Here is an 18,675-nt window from a genome sequence, read left to right as displayed (position 1 = left end):
GTCCGAAGTTGGATCGCTTTTCGGGAACAATTCTGAATCGTTTATTGGACCAAGCTTGAACCGCTCATCCGTACGTGATTAGGACCGCTTATTCGGTCAAGTGACTTGAACCGCTCCAAAAGAAATTGTGAACCGCTTATTCATACATTTTCTTGAACCGCTCAAACAAACTTACCTTGAACCGCTCATTCGAACATCATATCTTGAACCGCTACAAGGAAAGCTGTTAGACCGCTCCAAAGATATTTTTCTGGATCGCTGTTTCGGATCAATCTTGGATCGCTTTTAAGGATTTCTCTGGACCGCTTTTCTGACTGTTATCTTGAAAAACGTGTTAAGTCATCATGAATTCTGAATTTTACAACGCCTTTGCTACATCAACTACTCCAGCCGCGATTGCTCAAGCCATGAATCTTGAAAACGAGACGGGAACCACCCAGAAACCCCCGAAACTGATGAGTATTGAAGAATACTACGGGTGGAAAGATCGCTTTGAAAACTGGGTTCAGGCAAATCATCTCAGATCGTGGGAATGCATATTGGAAAAGTACACATTGCCTCGAACAGAATTGCAAGTCATTAAACAGATATCTGAATTCTCAGAACAAGAACGTGCAATGTACAGAGCAGAGAAAATGATGATCAGTTTGTTACAGCAGGCGATTAAAGAAGATATATTCATTCTGCTACAACACGACAAAACTGCGAAGTCAATTTGGGATGCTCTTAAAGTGAAATTCGAGGGTAGTGAAAGTATGATAAAAAGCAAGAAGGCATTGCTTAAAAAAGAATTTGATTTGTTTAGCAGTTTGCCAGGAGAGGATACTAAAAAGCTAATTGAGAGATACTGCCACTTAGTGCGTTCGTTATCGATGTTGGGAGTTGAAAAAGGTCGGGAGGAATGGGTTGATAAGTTGGCTGACGCGTTACCTCAGAAAGAGTGGGGAACGTATTTGATGATACTGAAAAACACGGGTGTTTATGAGAAACTTACAACTGGTCAGTTTATTGAGAAAATTGAGAGTTAGGATCTTGAACAGCAAAAGATCGCGAGGATGAATAATCCTAGTGGTCAACAAGATGTTAAAATGTACTATAAAGGTAGTATTCCAGTTTCTGAAGCTGAAAGAAGTCAGAAAATTCAAACCGCTTTCAGTGCTGGTGATTCATCTGAGAAAGTTAATCAGGGTTCGAACAAGAGTAGCAGTGGGTTTTCATCGTTTCCGAGTGTGAATCCGAAAGAGACTAACACAAGCTTTCAGTCTCAGGGTACCAAAACCGGAAATGGATACATAATTCAGTGCAATATAGCTCTCAACCTTCCAGAAGGTCAAAGCTTCTCTGAAGACACTGCTAAAGACCACATGGCACTTCTGGGTTCAGTTCTGTTATCCTATGAAGGTCTTGTTGCTGGTCGGATCGGAAATCCTATGCTCACCAAAGAGGATTACGACCAAATAGACGCCGAGGAAATGGAACTTATGGATATCAAATGGTGTCTTGCAAGTGTTCTTCGTAGAGCTGAGAAATTCAAAACCATTACCGGGAGAAATGACTTTCTTGATGCACATGTTTCTACTTTAGGTTTTGATAAATCTAAAGTTACTTGTTTTCGATGCAGGGAGAAGGGCCATTTTAAGCGAGAGTGCAAAGGAAGAGAAGCTAGCGGAGCACAGAATCCATTCGGGAAAGATGATTACTACCGCAAAGCTATTTATCAGCAAGTTGGTCAATCCCAGGAACCTCAGACAGCTCACGGAAGAAAAATTGAAGATCCCAAGAGAGCATGTTTGGTAGATTTCAGCTGGAGTGATTACATATCATCTGAAGCTACAGCAGAACGAGTTATCGATCAAGATGATGAGAAACTACCAGAAGGTTTCAGTTGGGATATGTTCGTGGATGAAAAGGGAGGTTTTAAAGCTTTCATTGCAAAGATCATTCGAGAACCAAATTTGTTTGCTACTTGGATGAGATCTATTGGAGAGAATGTGTCAAGTGGAGATGAAAAATTTGTGCCGTCTGATGATAGTTCAGATAGTACTGATGGAATCTCAGAACACTTTGGGGATATTTTAGATATTTCAGATAAAATTGTACAAGATGAAACTGTGCTAGAACAGGATGTTGTATTTGACAAAACACCATCGGAGTCTGATGTATCAGATGGTGATTCTGATAAGTCTGTACATTTTGATCAATCACCTGATCTAAGCAGCGGTGATGATGAGGAAGAGAAACATATAAATATTGCAAAATCTCAATTGTCTCCTAATAGTTTTCATTTCTATTTTGCAGAAAAAATGGAGAAACTGGCAGAGGAACGAGCTGAAAAAGATCAACAATCTGAATCTGAAGGTGAATTTCAGAATGTTGAAAGTGTTGCTGAAGAGATTACAGAAACTGTGAAAGAAGAAAAGGTGATTGAAGTGGAAAAGGTGATTGAAGTGGAAAAGATGATTGGAGTAGAAAAATTGGTTGAAGTCATTAAAACAATCGAAGTTGAAAAGATTATTGAAGTCATCAAGCCCTGTGAGAAGTGTTTGGAAGCCTGCAAAGAGTGTGCAGCAAAAGATGACATCATAGCTGAGTACGAGAAAAAGAAAGAGCAGTTATTGTTCAACCTCAATTATGTGAAGGAATCGTACGACGTGTTGAACAAAACAGTAACTGGTCTCCAAAAGACAAACACAGAAAGAGAACAGGCACTGACGATGATGAATGCAACTTTAATGTCGAAGCAAAAAGCTATAAATTTTTACATTGAAGAAAGTGCAAAATGGAAGCAAGAGTTGGAAACTGAAAAGATTGAAAATGAGAGGATTAGGAGGTTATTGTTGAGCTATTCTACCTCTGATTATGTTATTGATCGTGTTTATCCAACTGTTGCAGGTATGGAAGCTTTTCAAGCTGAGAAGCCGAAAGAAAAGAAAGATTGTGGTAAGAAAACGACTGTTAGCTATAACAAGTGTCCGCCTCCAATTTGGGATGGGTATTCACCTAGGAAACCAAATGAGGAACAACTTGCAAAAGCAGTCAATATACAGCTTAAAACCGACACAACTGACGTCTTACCAGAAAACATTGATGTGACGTTTACCTCATCCGATACTGATCATGAGTCTGAATTAATCAAAAAGGTGGTCGATCAAGTGTTGGATACTGATGAGGAGACAGAGTCAAAGTCTGAGTCTGGAGGGTCAAAGTCGTCTGTCAAAAGTCAAAATTCTTCGGTTAAACGGTCTTATAGTAAAGAATTTTTGTTATCAAAGGCAGATTTGGATGATGAAACCTTCGAAGTTGTTTATACTTTGAATGGTTCTGACAAATTATATTACAACAAAGAATTTCCAATTTTAAGTGTTAAAACGAATCTAATCAACAAAACTTTTAAACTAATAGAGGTTAATATTTCTGAATTAAAAGTTTTGAAAAATTTTGAAAAACCTAAAAAATATACTTCCAGAGTTCAACAACGGTTAAACAAGAAAAAGGGTTACAATTCTGGTCCTGGATTTCCTAAGAAAACCAACCAAAATCGTAGCTACAAAAAGAAAGGTTTAGGTTTTGTTCCACAAGAAAATCATAAAAATGAGAAAAATTCTAATTCAAACACTGAATTTGTGACAGGTGGAAGCTCGGAAGATGAACAGCAGAAACCATTTTGGAGACAAACTAACAAAGAGTTTCTTGCTGAAAAGAGAAAGAATGGAACTGGAGTATTTCATCCAAGAAATGCTCAAACCTGTTTGAAATGCAATGAAACTGGTCACATTGCATCGGATTGTTCGAAAGATATCAAAGCAAAACAGGGAGCTTCTCAGAAGATGAAAGACAAAGTTGAAGAAAAAGATGAGAAGTCTAAAGTATCTAAAAATTCGAAAAATGAAGTTGGAAAATGCTCAAAGAAAAAGACAACATTTTACAAAAGACAAGGAAATGACAACCAAGTGTGGGTTGCGAAGAAAGGTGAAGTGAAAGTCGGCGATGAATCTGGTTCCACAAAGCCAGAAGAGCCACAAGTTATGGAGAAAAATTCAGAAAATGATGATGTTCTTCCATCATTGAAGTTTGAAGAGGTTATGAAGGGAATTGGAAAAATTGAAATTTCAAATCAATTTTATGATGATGAAAAGGAATTTGATGCTGAGAAAACATTCAACGGGAATGTTAAGAAGATATTTGAGAAAATGTTGAGTGGAAAAGCTAAAGGGGTAAAAGATTTTTACGCAACTAAAAAGGCGACATACAACCCTACAGCTGAAGAGTTGAAAGTCCTCAAGTCTGAGAAGACTTGGAGGGAAGTTTGCTTCCCAGAATAGTCAAAGGACTACGCCGGAGATCCCAAGTTTATATCGTGGATCAGGAATCGGCATCATTCTAGTTTTTGATGTGTTTTGTTTGAATGTTTGTGATTAATGTTTTTGTTTACAGGTTGAAGGACTACGCCGGAGCTTCCAGGTGGGTAATTGCGAAGCAAGAATCGGCATTTTGATTGGTATAATGGTGATGTAGACGTAATATTCCTACACGTGGTAGTTGTTGGGTATCTACAAGTGGTAATCTTGATCCCACAAGTGGTATTTGTGGTTAAATTTTGAGTGTATTCTTTGAAGTGCATTTACAAGTGGTACAGAAGGTTCTTAGATGCAAATGGTAAATCAGGGACATTAATTTGTACTTGATTTACTATTCATGACAAAAGATAGACAAGATGATGAACCACATCCCCATTTTTAAAATAGATAGACCTACAAGTGGTTGTTATCAACACAAATTCATTTTCCGGAAAAATCATTTTGATTAAAACAAACTTAAGTGTTTTGAAATCTAAATGAGAAAATGATTTGTGATAGGGGGAGTTCAGATTGTTTATGCCTAGTGAATGGCGATTTGATGTGATTCAGTGTCGGTTGTCGAGTTTCTGTATAGTTTGTTGTTGTTTTTTTTATTTTTATTTCTAGTAGGTCAAAAGTTTAGAAGTTTTCAAATTTTCTTTAAAATGTGTTTGCATTTTAGGGGGAGTAGGGAAATTTCAGAAAATCCAAAAACATTTGAAAATTTGAAAAAGCCAAAAACATGATAAAATTCAAAAATGAGTTTTGTTGCGAAAAAGAGGAAATGATAGTACATCAGTGAACTATCACGGCACGCTAAAGAAATGTAAAGTTAAAAAGTGTTAAACAATCTTACTGCGGATGTGTCAGTAGATTTTCGCACATTTAGTAAATTGAAACGAGATATAAACCTAAATCAAACTTGCTTGATTCGTGGGTAACTATTCTTGGATATATGGGTAACCCCCGAAATCTTGTTTGAAAGGTCCCGTATTCTGAGATACTAGGTCTTTATACTCAGTGATATCTGGGGTATTATCCCGGGACTTCTGCTGTATGGAAGTACTGACCTAGTCCCCGGATAATACTTTCTGCTAAAGCTTTGAAACATAAGCTTCGCCCTCAGCATGCTGATGAAACAATAAAATTGATAGTCGCTGAGTGCAAAAAGATCCTCTAAAGGGGACCCACCAAAAGTCGAGCCGTCATCTCTCTGCTGAACGGAAGTTCTGACCTGAGCTCTCACGGTATCGCAACTAACCCCTTTACAGATATCAGCTGTGGTATACTCACCTGTAAGACTGAATATTTGGGATCTGGATACAGGAGTATATTCAAGTGGAGTGATACACAATTAAGTTTAAGTCTCTAAAACATTAATATCGTATCTCGAATCAATTGAAATTTGTGTTGAGAATTTAAGAGGACAAACATACTGACAATCTAGGTAAATTGTTTAAAGCTTAAAATGAACTCTAGCTTAACGGTGTTGGTGATTTGTCTCATAAACTGATATGATCCTCTTGCACGAACTCACAAAAATATTGGTTGTATATAGTTTATTTCTGCATTTTAGTTTCTTCATTTCAAAATCCAAAAAGATTTTAGTGTGTTTTAGCATAAATTTTTTGAAAAATTCAAAAAGATTTTCGACAACTGATGTTGGAAAACTGATTCTCAAAATTCCGTGTGCTAAACATGATGAACAGAATTTGAGGGGGAGTGTTTGTGTAAATCTAACTGTTTTCGTTAAATCTAGTCTTCTTCAAGTGGTTCATCATAGATTGTTTTTGAGGGAAGTAAAATGCTGGTGCATTGTTGTTGAAATCAATTTGTAAAGAAATTTACTTTGAGGTAGAGTTTATGCAGGAAAGCCAGGACATTTGATTCTAAAAGACTATGAAAATCAGATTCTGATTCTGAAGATCATAACAAACTGATAATGCTGATGAACTTAAGGAATCAAGAGATCTGATCAAGAAAATTAAAGTGTTTTTAGAGCCAAGTTATTCGATTCTGAAGGCCTGTGTAGATCAGACAACGATCCTGAAGATGTTACTGAAGATGTGAATACCAGTAAATCGAGAGGGGGAGTCTGTAGATAGAGAAAGAAAAGCTTGAAGACTGATCAAGACTGGAGATGTGAAGATACAGCATGGTGTGACTCGATAGTCGACTCCATCAACATCTAAGGGGGAGTCTGTTGGTGCACTACATCTGCTGATTACGTCTTGTATCGAGTCAGAGTCATAGAATGTTAGATCTGGGCACAATATACGAGAAATAGTGAGATTGTATAGGTTTATAGGGTTTGGACCGCTCATAGGTACATGGTGATAGTGGGCCGCTTATGTGTCAAGGATGTGAACCGCTCATGTGTCAACATGTGGACCGCTTTTATGACATGTATATGGACCGCTTATTGGGCCTGTCCAATAAGCGGTTCCAGTCGCCTATAAATACCATAGGAGCGATCTCATTTGAACGGTTCCTGATTTTCGTACCGAAGTGCTGCCGGATCGAAAACAGGTTGTACTCATCGTCAGATCAATAGAAAAGGAGTTTAAAGTGATATACAAGCTATTCCTACGTCATTTACTTGTTTTCCGCACCTGTACTTGATGAAAACACCTCTGAACGACTCGTTCGGGTCATCAAACGATCCTACAAGTGGTATCAGAGCTTCAGGAGGAGGAGTTCTACAGGAATTAGCTGGAAATTGCCGAAAATTCTGTCTTCTACTCATTCTTTTTCAGTTTCAGATATTTCTCACGGTCGAAACTTGCTCAAAATCTCAGAGATTGTGCGCGATGGTATAAAGACAAACCCTTGAAAGTTTGGGGTTGAAATTCAAAGAAATAGTGGGTCAAATCGTTGTCCGAAGTTGGATCGCTTTTCGGGAACAATTCTGAATCGCTTATTGGACCAAGCTTGAACCGCTCATCCGTACGTGATTAGGACCGCTTATTCGGTCAAGTGACTTGAACCGCTCCAAAAGAAATTGTGAACCGCTTATTCATACATTTTCTTGAACCGCTCAAACAAACTTACCTTGAACCGCTCATTCGAACATCATATCTTGAACCGCTACAAGGAAAGCTGTTAGACCGCTCCAAAGATATTTTTCTGGATCGCTGTTTCGGATCAATCTTGGATCGCTTTTAAGGATTTCTCTGGACCGCTTTCTGACTGTTATCTTGAAAAACGTGTTAAGTCATCATGAATTCTGAATTTTACAACGCCTTTGCTACATCAACTACTCCAGCCGCGATTGCTCAAGCCATGAATCTTGAAAACGAGACGGGAACCACCCAGAAACCCCCGAAACTGATGAGTATTGAAGAATACTACGGGTGGAAAGATCGCTTTGAAAACTGGGTTCAGGCAAATCATCTCAGATCGTGGGAATGCATATTGGAAAAGTACACATTGCCTCGAACAGAATTGCAAGTCATTAAACAGATATCTGAATTCTCAGAACAAGAACGTGCAATGTACAGAGCAGAGAAAATGATGATCAGTTTGTTACAGCAGGCGATTAAAGAAGATATATTCATTCTGCTACAACACGACAAAACTGCGAAGTCAATTTGGGATGCTCTTAAAGTGAAATTCGAGGGTAGTGAAAGTATGATAAAAAGCAAGAAGGCATTGCTTAAAAAAGAATTTGATTTGTTTAGCAGTTTGCCAGGAGAGGATACTAAAAAGCTAATTGAGAGATACTGCCACTTAGTGCGTTCGTTATCGATGTTGGGAGTTGAAAAAGGTCGGGAGGAATGGGTTGATAAGTTGGCTGACGCGTTACCTCAGAAAGAGTGGGGAACGTATTTGATGATACTGAAAAACACGGGTGTTTATGAGAAACTTACAACTGGTCAGTTTATTGAGAAAATTGAGAGTTAGGATCTTGAACAGCAAAAGATCGCGAGGATGAATAATCCTAGTGGTCAACAAGATGTTAAAATGTACTATAAAGGTAGTATTCCAGTTTCTGAAGCTGAAAGAAGTCAGAAAATTCAAACCGCTTTCAGTGCTGGTGATTCATCTGAGAAAGTTGACCAGGGTTCGAACAAGAGTAGCAGTGGGTTTTCATCGTTTCCGAGTGTGAATCCGAAAGAGACTAACACAAGCTTTTAGTCTCAGGGTACCAAAACCGGAAATGGATACATAATTCAGTGCAACATAGCTCTCAACCTTCCAGAAGGTCAAAGCTTCTCTGAAGACACTGCTAAAGACCACATGGCACTTCTGGGTTCAGTTCTGTTATCCTATGAAGGTCTTGTTGCTGGTCGGATCGGAAATCCTATGCTCACCAAAGAGGATTACGACCAAATAGACGCCGAGGAAATGGAACTTATGGATATCAAATGGTGTCTTGCAAGTGTTCTTCGTAGAGCTGAGAAATTCAAAACCATTACCGGGAGAAATGACTTTCTTGATGCACATGTTTCTACTTTAGGTTTTGATAAATCTAAAGTTACTTGTTTTCGATGCAGGGAGAAGGGCCATTTTAAGCGAGAGTGCAAAGGAAGAGAAGCTAGCGGAGCACAGAATCCATTCGGGAAAGATGATTACTACCGCAAAGCTATTTATCAGCAAGTTGGTCAATCCCAGGAACCTCAGACAGCTCACGGAAGAAAAATTGAAGATCCCAAGAGAGCATGTTTGGTAGATTTCAGCTGGAGTGATTACATATCATCTGAAGCTACAGCAGAACGAGTTATCGATCAAGATGATGAGAAACTACCAGAAGGTTTCAGTTGGGATATGTTCGTGGATGAAAAGGGAGGTTTTAAAGCTTTCATTGCAAAGATCATTCGAGAACCAAATTTGTTTGCTACTTGGATGAGATCTATTGGAGAGAATGTGTCAAGTGGAGATGAAAAATTTGTGCCGTCTGATGATAGTTCAGATAGTACTGATGGAATCTCAGAACACTCTGGGGATATTTCAGATATTTCAGATAAAATTGTACAAGATGAAACTGTGCTAGAACAGGATGTTGTATTTGACAAAACACCATCGGAGTCTGATGTATCAGATGGTGATTCTGATAAGTCTGTACATTTTGATCAATCACCTGATCTAAGCAGCGGTGATGATGAGGAAGAGAAACATATAAATATTGCAAAATCTCAATTGTCTCCTAATAGTTTTCATTTCTATTTTGCAGAAAAAATGGAGAAACTGGCAGAGGAACGAGCTGAAAAAGATCAACAATCTGAATCTGAAGGTGAATTTCAGAATGTTGAAAGTGTTGCTGAAGAGATTACAGAAACTGTGAAAGAAGAAAAGGTGATTGAAGTGGAAAAGGTGATTGAAGTGGAAAAGATGATTGAAGTAGAAAAATTGGTTGAAGTCATTAAAACAATCGAAGTTGAAAAGATTATTGAAGTCATCAAGCCCTGTGAGAAGTGTTTGGAAGCCTGCAAAGAGTGTGCAGCAAAAGATGACATCATAGCTGAGTACGAGAAAAAGAAAGAGCAGTTATTGTTCAACCTCAATTATGTGAAGGAATCGTACGACGTGTTGAACAAAACAGTAACTGGTCTCCAAAAGACAAACACAGAAAGAGAACAGGCACTGACGATGATGAATGCAACTTTAATGTCGAAGCAAAAAGCTATAAATTTTTACATTGAAGAAAGTGCAAAATGGAAGCAAGAGTTGGAAACTGAAAAGATTGAAAATGAGAGGATTAGGAGGTTATTGTTGAGCTATTCTACCTCTGATTATGTTATTGATCGTGTTTATCCAACTGTTGCAGGTATGGAAGCTTTTCAAGCTGAGAAGCCGAAAGAAAAGAAAGATTGTGGTAAGAAAACGACTGTTAGCTATAACAAGTGTCCGCCTCCAATTTGGGATGGGTATTCACCTAGGAAACCAAATGAGGAACAACTTGCAAAAGCAGTCAATATACAGCTTAAAACCGACACAACTGACGTCTTACCAGAAAACATTGATGTGACGTTTACCTCATCCGATACTGATCATGAGTCTGAATTAATCAAAAAGGTGGTCGATCAAGTGTTGGATACTGATGAGGAGACAGAGTCAAAGTCTGAGTCTGGAGGGTCAAAGTCGTCTGTCAAAAGTCAAAATTCTTCGGTTAAACGGTCTTATAGTAAAGAATTTTTGTTATCAAAGGCAGATTTGGATGATGAAACCTTCGAAGTTGTTTATACTTTGAATGGTTCTGACAAATTATATTACAACAAAGAATTTCCAATTTTAAATGTTAAAACGAATCTAATCAACAAAACTTTTAAACTAATAGAGGTTAATATTTCTGAATTAAAAGTTTTGAAAAATTTTGAAAAACCTAAAAAATATACTTCCAGAGTTCAACAACGGTTAAACAAGAAAAAGGGTTACAATTCTGGTCCTGGATTTCCTAAGAAAACCAACCAAAATCGTAGCTACAAAAAGAAAGGTTTAGGTTTTGTTCCACAAGAAAATCATAAAAATGAGAAAAATTCTAATTCAAACACTGAGTTTGTGACAGGTGGAAGCTCGGAAGATGAACAGCAGAAACCATTTTGGAGACAAACTAACAAAGAGTTTCTTGCTGAAAAGAGAAAGAATGGAACTGGAGTATTTCATCCAAGAAATGCTCAAACCTGTTTGAAATGCAATGAAACTGGTCACATTGCATCGGATTGTTCGAAAGATATCAAAGCAAAACAGGGAGCTTCTCAGAAGATGAAAGACAAAGTTGAAGAAAAAGCTGAGAAGTCTAAAGTTTCTAAAAATTCGAAAAATGAAGTTGGAAAATGCTCAAAGAAAAAGACAACATTTTACAAAAGACAAGGAAATGACAACCAAGTGTGGGTTGCGAAGAAAGGTGAAGTGAAAGTCGGCGATGAATCTGGTTCCACAAAGCCAGAAGAGCCACAAGTTATGGAGAAAAATTCAGAAAATGATGATGTTCTTCCATCATTGAAGTTTGAAGAGGTTATGAAGGGAATTGGAAAAATTGAAATTTCAAATCAATTTTATGATGATGAAAAGGAATTTGATGCTGAGAAAACATTCAACGGGAATGTTAAGAAGATATTTGAGAAAATGTTGAGTGGAAAAGCTAAAGGGGTAAAAGATTTTTACGCAACTAAAAAGGCGACATACAACCCTACAGCTGAAGAGTTGAAAGTCCTCAAGTCTGAGAAGACTTGGAGGGAAGTTTGCTTCCCAGAATAGTCAAAGGACTACGCCGGAGATCCCAAGTTTATATCGTGGATCAGGAATCGGCATCATTCTAGTTTTTGATGTGTTTTGTTTGAATGTTTGTGATTAATGTTTTTGTTTACAGGTTGAAGGACTACGCCGGAGCTTTCAGGTGGGTAATTGCGAAGCAGGAATCGGCATTTTGATTGGTATAATGGTGATGTAGACGTAATATTCCTACACGTGGTAGTTGTTGGGTATCTACAAGTGGTAATCTTGATCCCACAAGTGGTATTTGTGGTTAAATTTTGAGTGTATTCTTTGAAGTGCATTTACAAGTGGTACAGAAGGTTCTTAGATGCAAATGGTAAATCAGGGACAATAATTTGTACTTGATTTACTATTCATGAAAAAAGATAGACAAGATGATGAACCACATCCCCGTTTTTAAAATAGATAGACCTACAAGTGGTTGTTATCAACACAAATTCATTTTCCGGAAAAATCATTTTGATTAAAACAAACTTAAGTGTTTTGAAATCTAAATGAGAAAATGATTTGTGATAGGGGGAGTTCAGATTGTTTATGCCTAGTGAATGGCGATTTGATGTGATTCAGTGTCGGTTGTCGAGTTTCTGTATAGTTTGTTGTTGTTTTTTTTATTTTTATTTCTAGTAGGTCAAAAGTTTAGAAGTTTTCAAATTTTCTTTAAAATGTGTTTGCATTTTAGGGGGAGTAGGGAAATTTCAGAAAATCCAAAAACATTTGAAAATTTGAAAAAGCCAAAAACATGATAAAATTCAAAAATGAGTTTTGTTGCGAAAAAGAGGAAATGATAGTACATCAGTGAACTATCACGGCACGCTAAAGAAATGTAAAGTTAAAAAGTGTTAAACAATCTTACTGCGGATGTGTCAGTAGATTTTCGCACATTTAGTAAATTGAAACGAGATATAAACCTAAATCAAACTTGCTTGATTCGTGGGTAACTATTCTTGGATATATGGGTAACCCCCGAAATCTTGTTTGAAAGGTCCCGTATTCTGAGATACTAGGTCTTTATACTCAGTGATATCTGGGGTATTATCCCGGGACTTCTGCTGTATGGAAGTACTGACCTAGTCCCCGGATAATACTTTCTGCTAAAGCTTTGAAACATAAGCTTCGCCCTCAGCATGCTGATGAAACAATAAAATTGATAGTCGCTGCTATTGAAGTGCAAAAAGATCCTCTAAAGGGGACCCACCAAAAGTCGAGCCGTCATCTCTCTGCTGAACGGAAGTTCTGACCTGAGCTCTCACGGTTTCGCAACTAACCCCTTTACAGATATCAGCTGTGGTATACTCACCTGTAAGACTGAATATTTGGGATCTGGATACAGGAGTATATTCAAGTGGAGTGATACACAATTAAGTTTAAGTCTCTAAAACATTAATATCGTATCTCGAATCAATTGAAATTTGTGTTGAGAATTTAAGAGGACAAACATACTGACAATCTAGGTAAATTGTTTGAAGCTTAAAATGAACTCTAGCTTAACGGTGTTGGTGATTTGTCTCATAAACTGATATGATCCTCTTGCACGAACTCACAAAAATATTGGTTGTATATAGTTTATTTCTGCATTTTAGTTTCTTCATTTCAAAATCCAAAAAGATTTTAGTGTGTTTTAGCATAAATTTTTTGAAAAAGTCAAAAAGATTTTCGACAACTGATGTTGGAAAACTGATTCTCAAAATTCCGTGTGCTAAACATGATGAACAGAATTTGAGGGGGAGTGTTTGTGTAAATCTAACTGTTTTTGTTAAATCTAGTCTTCTTCAAGTGGTTCATCATAGATTGTTTTTGAGGGAAGTAAAATGCTGGTGCATTGTTGTTGAAATCAATTTGTAAAGAAATTTACTTTGAGGTAGAGTTTATGCAGGAAAGCCAGGACATTTGATTCTAAAAGACTATGAAAATCAGATTCTGATTCTGAAGATCATAACAAACTGATGATGCTGATGAACTTAAGGAATCAAGAGATCTGATCAAGAAAATTAAAGTGTTTTTAGAGCCAAGTTATTCGATTCTGAAGGCCTGTGTAGATCAGACAACGATCCTGAAGATGTTACTGAAGATGTGAATACCAGTAAATCGAGAGGGGGAGTCTGTAGATAGAGAAAGAAAAGCTTGAAGACTTATCAAGACTGGAGATGTGAAGATACAGCATGGTGTGACTCGATAGTCGACTCCATCAACATCTGAGGGGGAGTCTGTTGGTGCACTACATCTGCTGATTATGTCTTGTATCGAGTCAGAGTCATAGAATGTTAGATCTGGGCACAATATACGAGAAATAGTGAGATTGAATAGGTTTATAGGGTTTGGACCGCTCATAGGTACATCGTGATAGTGGGCCGCTTATGTGTCAAGGATGTGAACCGCTCATGTGTCAACATGTGGACCGCTTTTATGACATGTATATGGACCGCTTATTGGGCCTGTCCAATAAGCGGTTCCAGTCGCCTATAAATACCATAGGAGCGATCTCATTTGTAACGGTTCCTGATTTTCATACCGAAGTGCTGCCGGATCGAAAACAGGTTGTACTCATCGTCAGATCAATAGAAAAGGAGTTTAAAGTGATATACAAGCTATTCCTATGTCATTTACTTGTTTTCCGCACCTGTACTTGACGAAAACACCTCTGAACGACTCGTTCGGGTCATCAAACGATCCTACATTTATTGTTTGAAAAGATAAAGTCTAATGTTATTGGTTGAGTAATAGGTTTGGAGACTTCATTATACCCACGGAAGCTAATTGTCAAAGCTTGATTCAGAAACCTCAGATCCCAGCATACTGAGAGGGGGAGTCTGTGAAAGGGGGAGTCTGGATCAACATCCAAAGGGAAGACTGAAGATGGAGCTCAGAAAAGATTTTGAGCATGTGAAGATTGAGTTGTTACAATGAAGAGACAAAGTTGGAGAAAAGACCAAGACTAAAGACTCAGGCGCTAAAGACTACGTCAACATCCAAGGGGGAGTCTGTTGGTGCACTGAATGTCTGCTGACTACGTCTTATTGAGTCTTGTGTCTAGATAGGTTAAACGAGTGTTCAAACATGATTAAATTAGGGTTTGTATAGGTTTAGAATGCTTGGCCGTTTGAAATAGCTCTGACCGTTTGAAATAGCTCTGACCGTTTGAAAGCAAGCCTGGTCGTTTGAGCTTGCTTGTTCGTTTGAAGCATGTCCGTTTGAACATGTTCAAACGGACAGCCTGGGTCTATATATAGTTGATTCAGTTCAAACGGTCAGCAGTAGATGTTGTGTGTGTGTGAGCGAAGGTGCTGCCGGATTTCTGTAAAAATCTCTGTAAAAGCTCACAATCAGTAATAGAAAGAAGAATTGAAAGAAAAAGCTGTTTTTGACTTGGTTTACTTTGATTCCGCCTTTGTAAACTGAGATGAACTACTTCTAATGACGTTTAAGGTCATCGGAACGGTCCTACAATAGATATAGTTTGTTGGTTTGTTAGATGTCACTTTCATGGTGACGTCAGCTAAGATGCTTCAGTGGTTTGGTTTACCTATAAATGTAACAGTACCCTGTACTGTTACATTTGATGGACTTAGTGGGTTTTTTCTCCTCTAGTCCAATCCTTTCATCTTGTGCAACCAACCTTGGAATATCAGGCTGAGGGGGAGCTTAGTTTTGTAAGCATGTTTTGTAATCTTTTGATTTACTTTGTAATCTTTCGACTGATGCAAATCATGTGTTTCTCAAATCTATTTTCTTTGATTGTGTTTATAATGTTTGTTTTCATTTCTGCTGCACTAATTATACAAACAAACACAATCATGACAACCTCAGATCCTAACAAGCACTAAATTCTTGCAATATACCTCTCTTATCACAATACTCTTCCATTCTGTTGTTCTTAAACTCTATACTGTTGTCACTTCTGATTCTTCTGATCCGAGTTTGGTACAAGTTTTCAATTTTTCTGAACAACACCATCAAACTTTCAAACGTTTCATCTTTTCTCTTCAGAAATGATACCCACGAAAATCTGGAGTAGTCGTCAGTTACTACAAGACAATACTAATCACCAGTTATGCTTTTGACGTTCACTGGACCAAAATGATCCATATGAAGTCTCTCTAACGGTCTTGAGACTGAGTTGACTTTCTTTTGAGGGTGTGATTTCTTCTTTTGCTTGCCTTTGATGTAGCTAATGCACTCCCCTTCCAGATGGAAACCTTTCAAATGAACATCGTTTACTAAGTCGTTGTGTACCAAGTAGTTCATTTTTCGCAGGTGTATATGGCCCATCTTTCAATGCCATAAACGTGACTCCTTTTCTGTGGCTCGTGACATGAAGCAGTGAGTCTGACCCGTGGTAGTAGTAGCTACGCTCATGTCCAACACGTACAGATCATTGACTCTAGGTGCTCTCATGATAATCCATTCTTCAGGAATAACAAATCCTGGTTTCAAAATCAAACATTCTTTATCCGTGAAATGTGTTGTATACATGCGATCACAAATTTGAGAAATGCTCAAAAGATTGTTTTCGAGCTCGGCGATGTAGTTCACTCTTTCAAACGTAACAATGCCATTAGATAGATTTCCTTCACCAACTATTCGTCCACCTTGATTTCCTGCAAATCCCACATATCCTCCATTAAACCCTCTAACATCGTACAATAGGGTTTTCTCCCCCGTCATGTGCCGAGAAGCTCCACTATCCATAATCCAACGTGAAACAGATCTTGGAAGCTCTTGCACAAATCACAAATTCTTAGTCAGATTTTGATGCCACCCAAGCCTCTTTTGACTCAGGTAGCTTGACATTCAAGTGAGTTTTTTCAATGTTTAGTGGCGGAAAATTCTTGTCATTCATCTTTAAGCTCTCTTCAGATCCAATCTCAACCTTTTTGTATAAGACGAAATCCTTTTTCGGAGGTTGACCAGATGATTGGTCTTTCTTTACCACATACTTCTTTCCAGAAGTTGACTTTTGTTTTTCAAGTTTCTCATAGAAATCCAAAGGTACATACATCTTCTTAGTTGAAGATGATGATTTTGCAGTCTCAGACACCTTTGGTTTTGGAGAACTTGTTTTCTTTTCTTCATATTTTGGCTTCCAAGTTTGTTGAGATGAAGCAACCTTTTTGTAAAATTTGTCATTTTTAATTACCACATTCTTTACAGGTTCCTTATTAATTTTGGTATTTTCACTTTTCAAAACTTTCTTCTCAACAACCATTTGAGCTTTTCCTTTTGCATCAACTTTCTTTTTCTGACTCTCAACAACTTCAGACTTAGGCTTTAAGTTGGTGCACTTTCGTGCAATGTGTCCAACTTTGTTGCACTTGAAACATGTACGAGTATCAACTACCCGCCTTGTGCCTTCGGTCTGAGGTTGTGAGGCCTTCTTCTCATAGAATTCTTGATTTGATTTTGAGAAAATTTCAGATTCTTGCTCGGAAAGTGAGCTTGAACTTGAACTTATCACAAAAACCTTTTTCTCGACAAACTTTTTTTTTTTGAAAATTCTTTCGTTGATTGTTCTTACCACCCTGATAACCACTCGACCATCTGTTTTGGTTGTTGTTTTAAAAACGCGGAGGTACAACAGGTTTTTTATAGTAAGATTTATCCTTTTCAAAGTTCAATTGTCTTTTAGCACATTTTCAGCCTTCAATTTTGGACACATCAATTTCAACCAACTTGAACACATTTTTCAATTTATCCACATTCACATTCTCCAACGGAAATTCAAGATCCGAATACAACTTATCCGATCCCAACATCTTGTACATCACAAGATTAGGTTCTTCATTTAAGTTGTTTATGGATGTTGATTTCGGAATATATTTGTCCAAAAAGCATTCATCATCCTCGGTTGTGTCATTGTCGGATTTCAAAACATTTTCAACCATACTTTTAACAACTTCTGACTGAACACTATCTTCATCGGATGATGGACTGAATGTGACATCAATTGTGTCTGGAAGCTTAACTTCATTTACTTCTTCATCATAACCAACCCAGATTTTTTCTTCGAAAAATTATTTAACACTGGCGGTGGAACCTGATGATACCCAACCCCCATTCCACCCGAGTATACATCTTCGCCGGCTTTGTTCTTCCCAATTGGTTTAGGAACTATATGTTGAAGAACAAAACTTGCGGAGTTGTAACTGTTGAGTTTCAACTAAATGTGTTCATTTTCAATTTTAGCTTCTTGAAACTGAAGCTTCAGCTTAGCAATCTCATCCAACTGTTGGTTGATTTGCTCTTCTTTTGACCTAAGAACTCCTGACAGTTGCAAAATTTCTTTGCTTGTTTTACCATTTCTTTCATCAGAATCTTTTACCGTTCTTTTTAGCTTCTCATAATTTTCTGAAATTTGACGATTTTCATGAATTAATTTTTCGTTTTCTTTCCTGATTTGTTCTACGTCAATTTTATCATTTTCAATTTTTTCAATTAGATCTTTTAATCGATCATTTGAAGCTTTCAACATTTTGTCACGACTCAAGATCTAATTTTCAACTTCTCTGACTCTTGCTGTCAGTTCATCGGTCTTTTTACCACTGAGGTAAGCAAGTGTACTACAAACCTTGCAGTCTTTCATGCAATTTTTGCAGTCGCTCTCAATTTTAGCTTTCTTACCTGACTCATTGGTTGCATCATTCGGACTGACCTTGCTTTTAGACTCATTTCCAGAGTTAGACACTACCTCTAACTCTTTCGCTGCAAGCACTTTGTCAGCCATCTTCTTCAAATTTTCTGCAGTGAATTCTTGTGACATGTCAATAATCTCATCATCAACTTTCTTTGGCTACGACTCCTTCTCTTTTTCTTTTTCTTTTTCCTTAGCCTCTCCTCCTCCCCACCACATTCTTTGTCTTGCTTCTTCTTGTTCTGCAATTTGCTCGGTGAGGGTTTCAACACTAACAGAATCTGGATTGACAGCTATGTTTCCTTTTGGATCTAGGTAACATTCTCTATCAGCATCCCATCTATTCGCCTTTTTTGCTTCTTTCCATGTTTGATAGATTTTACTCTTCATGAATTGGGCTGACATCTTTATGTTGATGTATTTCACTTCTTCTGTTCTGGTATCTTTGAAAGGAACAATCCTTATCATGAAAGCATAGCCCACTACATCTTCTTCCGG

Source organism: Helianthus annuus, chromosome 2 (genome assembly GCF_002127325.2).
Source record: "Helianthus annuus cultivar XRQ/B chromosome 2, HanXRQr2.0-SUNRISE, whole genome shotgun sequence".
Lineage (NCBI taxonomy): Eukaryota > Viridiplantae > Streptophyta > Magnoliopsida > Asterales > Asteraceae > Helianthus > Helianthus annuus.
Note: the sequence above shows the minus strand (reverse complement) of the source record.